This window comes from Myripristis murdjan, chromosome 3 (assembly GCF_902150065.1).
Source record: "Myripristis murdjan chromosome 3, fMyrMur1.1, whole genome shotgun sequence".
Lineage (NCBI taxonomy): Eukaryota > Metazoa > Chordata > Actinopteri > Holocentriformes > Holocentridae > Myripristis > Myripristis murdjan.
The window spans coordinates 42,721,002-42,729,500 of NC_043982.1; the positions used below are offsets into that span (position 1 = coordinate 42,721,002).

Genomic DNA, 8,499 nt, shown 5'->3' on the forward strand with positions numbered 1-8,499 from the left:
CTGCTTGAAAATCAAAGGTGTCCTCACGGACTGTGTCATACCACCTCATGAATGCCTCTTTCTCACTGGCACGCATGCTGTCAAAGCCATAGTACGATGGGGAGGGGTACTTGCCCACATAGTATTCATTCTCCCTAGTGTTAAACTTGTGGGGAAAATACCCCTTCTCCAGGTCTTCAAACCCCAAGGCAGAAGGCGTTTTGGACAAACGCATCGGGAGAAAGCTGAATGAATCAATCCATCTCAGTCTGAATGCCTTGTCATACATGAGAATGACCCTGCTGCCCCTCATTGTCACAGTGGGGGTGATCCCATGTGCCACAAAATATTCTAACAGGATGTAGTTGTCAAATCCCAATGCATTGTGAGCTATAAAGGTGTAGCCGTTGTATTTCGGCTGTCTGTACTGTTTAACAAGCGCGTCCACACAATTCAAGGTGTTAAAACAAAATTTGTTTCCATCTATGCCCATTGCACACACAAAATTTGCCTCATGTTTACCGTTGTGATAACGGGTTTCAAAATCATATAGGATGTAATTTTGTTTGGGTTCTTCTCTTTTGAGGGGTTGAATGAAACATTGATGCTGCTCCTTACCCTCCAACATCTGGTCGCCACAGTGTTGACAAGCCACACCCGAGCATTTATGCGGTTTCTTACCAACCTTGTAAGTTTTTCCGCATGACAGACAATATTTTAAAGAGTCACAAGGCACGATGCCGTGCTGTGAGTCCGGCTGTTTGTTTTCTAAAACAATGCTCAGATTTACAAATTCTGTTACATTCAGAGCATTTCTGAGTGATACCCGTGTGGGCATGGCACTGTGTAAAGCAGGCGTTGCAGAGTTTCTTGCAGCTGTGTAGAAGCTCATTTGAATATCTTTTGAGGGGGAGACATGACAGCAGCTAAAAGGGGGAAAACAATCCGGGGACAAGCCTATTTTTTTCCCTGCACAACCACCCTTAATTCCTTTAATAACTGATCATTTTCCCGTGCCAATCTTTCTTGTTTCTTATACTAAAGATATGTGTGACATCTGATTTTCACTATGTCGGCGGTGTACCGACGTCTAGCCTGTGTGTTTGATGTATTTGAGGTTTGACTATTAATTTTGTTGTGGATGGCCGATAATTTGTCAAAAATTTTGTTGTTTATGTCCGTAAATTTATCATTAATAAAACTCTTCAGACTGTCTAGAGATTCACCAGTAAAGATTGGTGGTCGTTGAGTGTTGCACGTTCGCTGCATGCGCAGTGCCACTGGCATCAAGACAAAGAGCGTACAACTCACTCGAATCGATTGTACTGAAATGATCAGATATTGAAGGCTGCCATGTGTCCCTCAGACACGTAGGCACAGTGTGGTGTGCTGAATTGTCAGAAATCACAACTACAGAATCACCTCCCTGCAGATCGGGGCGGTGTATCGGCGCATTTTCACATGCACGCACAAAGGCACATAATATTTACTACTCATGCGCTTGCTCTGGTGTGATTCTTGCAAATTCAGTGGGATTGCAGGGATTTTTACAAACATCAAAAACTTTGTCTTTCAAATCAGATGTTAAAGTCAGTTTTAGCAGTTGCATTCAATCTCACACTATTTCCTTTAGCTCTCTTTAACTCCAAGCTATATAGACAAATGCCTCTTTTCCTAACTCAACCTTCTTCATCATCTCTGACTAGAGAGATGATGAAGATCTTGGGTACACAAAATCCAATCATCACTAGATTCTTTTATCTCTTTCACAGTGTTATAATTGGCCTTATAGTTCATGTCTCTTGCAGTATTCAATGCATGTTAAAGTTCAATGCTTCTTGTGTTATTCAGAACAGCTTGACTATTAGCAGAAGGTAAACAAAGCTGGAACCAGACATATTTTCTCTATCTCATTTGTTAGGTCTATTGCATTAGATACACGCCCAATCAACATACATACACATAGCATCACACATTCCGAGATCAAGGCATGGACAGTGGTTGGCCTGTCCATGTCCGGTAACTGGCCAATTATTCTCGGTTGCGTTTAAAGTCCAACCTATGTACGGGGCAGGCCCAAGCCCAAGAACATAAATGTGTATCATTTCCTGATAGACACTCATTCTGACTGAGATCCTGCGAGAGCTCTGTCACACTGAGACCAGCGCTGCTTTGCTTTACCTGTGACCAAATAAATATTATATCTGAGAGCTGAAGATTGACTCCGGTCTGTCCTTGGGCATTCAACAAAAGAATCGGGTCCTAACAACAGGATAAAGGTTTGGGATTAATTCCTTTTTTATTATTATTATTCTATCTGCGTTGTGTTTTTTTTTTTTTTTTTTTTTAGCTATTATGTTAAAGGACTCAACTAACTGGCTGTTCGGTTCATTTTCTATCTGCGTTTTGTTTTTTTCTTTCTTCCAATTTAGCTATTAACTTTTTATTTTGATCTGTAAGCGAAGCTATTTGAGATTCTGCATTTCGGCGCCTACTTTCATCCCTCCAAAGTCGGAGGGAGAAAGAATGTTTGTTGTTATCTCAGCAAGAACTCAATCTCTCTCTTAAAATTTCTAGTCGGGTTCTGTCAAAACTGCCAATTTAGGGAAATTTGAGAAGACCATCCTCTGCAGTTACTTTAATACATGTTGCAACAAATTTAATGCTATCAGCACCAAAGTTTTGATACATATACTTAACAGGATGCGCTCAGCTCTCTATCTGGCCATCTACTAAAACAACTTCCCATTGTCTTTCTGTAAACTTACATCTACACAAAACAACACACAACAAAATTGGAATCTCCTAGGTATTTGGGAGAGCTAATCTTTCTCACTCCGCCTTGCAGGTTCAGCACTGAGGCAAATGAATTGGTAGTCGAACAGGACTCGAACCTGGTCTTTCCTATTCTGATAGAATCACAGGACTCAAACCTGATCTCTTCTATCCTTAGTTTCTGAAATAGAATCACAGGACTTTAACCTGATCTCTTCTATCCTTAATTTTCTTAAATAGAATCACAGGACTTTAACCTGATCTCTTCTATTCTTAATTTTCTTAAATAGAATCACAGGACTTAAACCTGATCTTTTCCATTTTACTTATTTTTACTACCTCTGTCACCTAAATGCTAAACCTATTTGAAAGAGTGGCAAACCACCCAAATCCTAGAAGCTTCTAAACACACACAAAAAGAACCCTTTACAATAACCCCCTTCACAACCACACAGCAAACTTACATGAAATTGGGATGGCATCAACTTCTTTGGGACTCCAGTTTCAGACCTCCAGACAACACACAGCAACAGTAATTGGGTTTTTAAAAGGATCCCTTACCTCTTTGAGAATTTGGAGATTCAAGTCACTGGTGTGTCCTTGGTCTGGAAAAAGGAGTCTCCGTGGAAGTATGTTGCCATCCGGGTCACGGCACCATTTGTTGAAGAAAAACCACTGTAGTCCAATCTAGGAGTTTGCTGTAATGGTGTGAGTTTATTGAAGTATACCGGCACACTGGTGAACTGACCGACACAGAGGGTATCTGGTACTGTGAGCTGACCAAGAACAATGTCAGGGGAAGACCTCTATACAGTGAGTACAGACGGTATGTAAATAGACAGAACAAAAGGTGAGGGAAGGTATTGTAAGGCAGTGATCGGGTAGGGTGTGATCAAGGTATTGTGAGGCAGTGATCAGGTAGGGAGCGGTTCTGAAGGCATGATAAGTGTTCGTGTTCACACCCACAGGATTAAAGGCCAGGGTCAGACGACAGGATGGGCCCGGGCCAGACGACTGGAGATTCAGTCAATTAGCAAGTCTAAATCAATCAGGAAGTCTGAGCTGCCTAAAATGTGTATTTTCCTTTCACACCAGCATGGGTTCCGGAGAATGCTTCAGTCTGAGCCCGCTGAAGAGTGTGGGGAAGTTCACCGATCTGTCCTTGTGGAAGGGCCGGCTCTGTGTGCAAAAAAAAAAACAAAAGTTATGGTTTGAAACGGCTAATGTGTGCCAGGAGGGCGGGTGGGCGGCAAAGCAGGCAAAGCAGAGCTGGCTGGCTGCTGTGCATGCCCACGTGTGTTTTGATTTTGTTGCTTTCCGGATCTTGTCGGCGTTTCGTTGGCACTCAAGACTTTCTTGCTGTTCCTCCTTTTCGGCGGAGTGGCTATCGCAAAGTCATCTTGACTGGCGGGGCGTTTTTTTTCCCTGAATATGAGCCTGTGGGTTACCGCCGGGCGGTGGGTGGTTCTCCGCGTTCTTTTCAGGGAGAGACAATCTGGCTTTTCTGGCCGGTGGCCCGGGTAGGACACCCGGCTCCGTGCCCGGCACCAGGGTTTTAGAAGCGGCCTTGCTCTGGAAGGGGAAATAACGGTCGGGGATTGTAGAATTTTCTTCGCTCTGATTTTCTCTCTCGATCTTTCAATAAGCCTGTAATTTACACACGTTTTGTTATTTTTTCAATATGATATATCAAAGTATAGTTTAGAAGGTTAAAAAAAAAAATTGGGATGACATGGTTCACTTACCGAAATCTGACTGAGTGAAGTGAATGTTTTCCAGCTCTTCTGCGGTAATAGCTGTATGTGTGAGAGAGACTGCGTTTAAACAGAGACAAAAAAGAAAAAAACTTTCACCCAGCTATACATGATAGGCTAATATGAAAGATATATTTATACTGCCATAAGTAGTCTACTTACGGGTAAAAAGAGGTCTCTCTTTAGGAGAAGCATGGATCTCCGTTGGGTTCCTTGGAGGAATGATTGATTCTCCTTCCAACGGTGTCCAGGTCCTTGTGGCATAAGCAGGGAAAAGTTTGTGCATCAATACACAAATCCCTCTCTCCATCCTTGAAAAAGAATAGGTAGCATGAAGATTGGATATCTTCACGAGCCCCAAGCATGGTTCTCCCTCCTGATGCTTGGATCACGTTGCCGTGGTAATCAGACCATCTCCCCTTTGACAAATCTGCGATTTGCAATCACTCCTGTCAACAAGAGAAGATGAAACATTGAGTTATGTGAATAACTATAACAATAAAGACTGTTCTGGGTGTTGGTAAAGTTCAGCCACAATTGTTAAAATGCTCATAATGTGGTGACATTTTCTCTCCTTGCAATGAAAATACCATGTCTTACCTTTCCCTTTGTCTCCACCAAAGTCTTTGATGGAGAGGCCCTTCCACCTCTGTCATCACTCTCCGGATGAGCTTATTGTTGTTGGCAATGTCCTCTTTATGGGGTGGCATCCACAGCTTCAGAGTTTGATATTTGGGTTTGTTTGTTTCCCATTTCATGCTCTCAACACATCTGTCAAACTGCCGCTGAGTTGGTTGGCGATGTCTGAATTTGGCTGGAAGAGAAACAGAACTTCAGGCATAAAACTTGTTTAGGTGTCATTTATCAGTGTGATAGTCAACGTTGGGTGTACTGTATTTGCTGTATTTGCTGTGCACTTACACAGAAAAATACTCTTCCCTGTGGCCCCTCTGAACTTTGTGCCACTTGTCGGTGAGTGACCGATCCTCTGCTGGAAATCCTGCTTCCTTCCTCTTTGTAGCAGGTGGTGCTGATCCATCCAGAGTGACCGAAAGTTCTCTAAAAAAAGTAGAAAATTGCCTTTTTGGTATGACCTTTTCAGGCAGATTTCCCCTTCCATCTGAATCATCTGGAGACAAGCTGTAAAACACATTAATCCCTCATTCTACTATTTTATATCAGCATAACTTTCTAAACAACTATCAGATGCAGTAGTGGTGTACATGTGTTCATGAGAATCAAAACACCAACAGGTACAAAGTCGACCCTTCAACCAGTCAAGAAGTCCGAAGGGCTGCAGAGACACAGGCAGTGAAAAACTTCATTCCCGCCCAGAAGGAAAAAGTTGCCCGATACATGGCACACACCACCGAAGTAGCCGAGGCCCATTACCAAATGATGCTGCCAGAACAAACTGCAGAGACGGCTGAACTGATGATGGTCCTGAATGAGTAGGATGACATGAAAATTGTATTAGATCTGTGAGCAGAGCAGGGCCAAATATATGAAAGAGTTGCCATTAACATGTTGTGCATTTGTGTAGGTACATGCATATCCTGGAGTCGACGAATATCATTTGTGACCTTGTGGACTGCCGCTCCAGTGCTGCCAATGAAAAGGACTGACAATACATTGTCTCATGGCGAGTCCTGATATGTTGGTAGTATGCATCAAACCACTGTGGGAACAAGAGAGACAGTGACTTAGCTGTAAAACACTGTAAACAATATACACACATCATACGAAAAGAAGTCAATATGACTGCAAACAAAAACTCACAGCATCCTCCTCCAACATCAAGGCGAATGTTGCAACCTGCATAGTTGCTGTTTTGTGTTGCTTGATGCCAACAACTACCCTGCCGTTACGCTCCTTCCTGTTGACAAACTCGTCCACCTGTAAAACAATGAGAGCTTATTAATGCATATGTTTACAAATAACCAGGAGACAGCTCATCAAGTTAACAATCACATTCAACTTACAGTCATTCCCTCCACGGCTCCTGGGCACTGAAAATGCTGAAACACCTTGACCGCCTCCAGGTAATAGCGGTACATGGTCTTTTCATTTTCAGTGATGGGCTGGTTTGTGATCAACTTCCCATAGAGGTTCAGGAAGTCTATTTTTTTGCAACCTGCAAAATCTCCTGGCACTTCCTGACAGACTTCATCCCGTCAACAAAATTATCCCATCTAAATCACAGAAAAGAGACATGATATTGAACACACACCACTGAGAATTGTATTAGTGGTAGTGGCAGTAGTGAACTGTAGCACTAGTAATGACGGGTAATGCAGTGTGAACAGTGGAGCCATTTACCTTGTTTTGACTGTTACCCGGGTGTGCAACCTGGAAACTGGCTTCCTCACAGTTTGGATGAACTCCTTGAATATCTGACACTTGTTACGCAGCTCTGGATTGCTGGATTTAAGGTCCACTCTCGTTTTCAGGTAGTCAAGGAACCTGATAAATTTTTTCATGTATTTGAGGATTGTGGCTGGATTCATGGCGCTGGCTTCCAGTTTGGCAAAGTAGTCTCTGGTCTCTATGCAGTGATAAATGACCCAATGTGTACCTGGAGAGTGAGCCCTCTCTGGTGTAAGCCAATTAGTATTAATATACCGCAGGTGCGTTGGTCAAAGAAGCTCGTTCTCTCTCAGGTACACAGAGGTTTTAACCCCTTCAGTCCTTCCTCAGGTAGAAAGGTGTGGCCAATCAGATGGCTCTGTCAGTAATTTTACGGGGGGATGCCCCTCATCTAAACTTGCTGACCAATCAATGCCGTCTGAGGGGAATTTATGGACAGGGAATGAATTGCCCTGGGATAAAAGTATTCCTCTAACAGATTTCCATACCATTCAACCTGTAGGAGGAATTTTGGAAATTACTTAAAAATTGACTTCACTTCAACCTGAGTAGCACAATGATACCAAACATGACATACAAAATCACATGGTCACATTCACATCTGCCAGGTTATTTAAGCAGATGTAACTTGGGCTTCTCAAACAAGCCTAACCTTTGTTATTGATTTGTTGAACATTTGGTAACACATATTGCTGTACAGTCCATTAAAAAGGATAAAGTCCAGTTTTTAAGGTGAGCAAAACTCCTGATGAATTCAGGGTGTCCTTCAGTGTATGTGGGGATTTATGTCTTGCATCCCTTGTGGTCAGTGGTGTCTTTGATCTCATTATCAAGAGAATGCCAGATTGTTTGGGAATGCATCCTGTGCCCTCTTACACTTTTAAATTAATGCCCGGTTGACGTCGATGAGACGTTAGGGCCTTTGATGGTGATAGTGAGTGTCTTCAGGACCCTTCAGTCCTCCAGTGGTGTGTGGCAAATGTTTATTCAGGTGTTATTCCATGTGGTCACTAAGGTGATAAACACGACACATTTAAGATAAGATAAGATATTCCTTTATTAGTCCCACGGTTAGGAAATTTCACGTATTACAGCAGCAAAGTGGATAGCAAGATATGAAGCATAATTTACACTATAAACACTATATACAGATAATAAGTACCAAAGAGCAATATAAACATTAACAAGGAATGTAGAAAAATACTATATGAACAGTTTAAACAATAGAAGAAAACAACTTAAAACCTGGGGGACAACACACTCCGCCGGAGGTTGGAGACCAAGTGGCAGAACCTGACTCCCGGACCTGGGTCTCAGGAACTGTCACACTTGATCCAGCTTTATGGGATCACCCCTTCCCTTCCGTCTCTACGTGTTATCTACCTGTGTGTGTGTGTGTGTGTGTGTGTGTGTGTGTGTGTGTGTGTGTGTGTGTGTGTTACTGGGAGCACTGCTTGTTATAGAGTCTGACGGCTGCAGGAAGGAAGGACCTGCGATAGCGCTCCTTCACACACTTTGGGTGAAGCAGTCTGTCGCTGAAGGAGCTCTCCAGTGTAGTTAAAGTGTCCTGCAGGGGATGGGAGTCATTCACAATCATGGATGACAGCTTAGCCATCATCCTCCT

At 42.9% G+C, this 8,499-nt stretch overlaps 1 long non-coding RNA gene across 1 annotated transcript; it reads right to left on the reverse strand.

The window, feature by feature from the left end:
* Positions 1-4,059: 4,059 nt before the first annotated feature.
* Positions 4,060-4,925, reverse strand: LOC115357201 (uncharacterized). The gene is made up of 3 exons (XR_003928082.1): positions 4,671-4,925; positions 4,500-4,550; positions 4,060-4,326 (listed from the first exon to the last, which is right to left on the reverse strand). It is a non-coding gene; the product is annotated as an uncharacterized LOC115357201 (long non-coding RNA).
* Between the last annotated feature and the right edge of the window lie 3,574 nt (positions 4,926-8,499).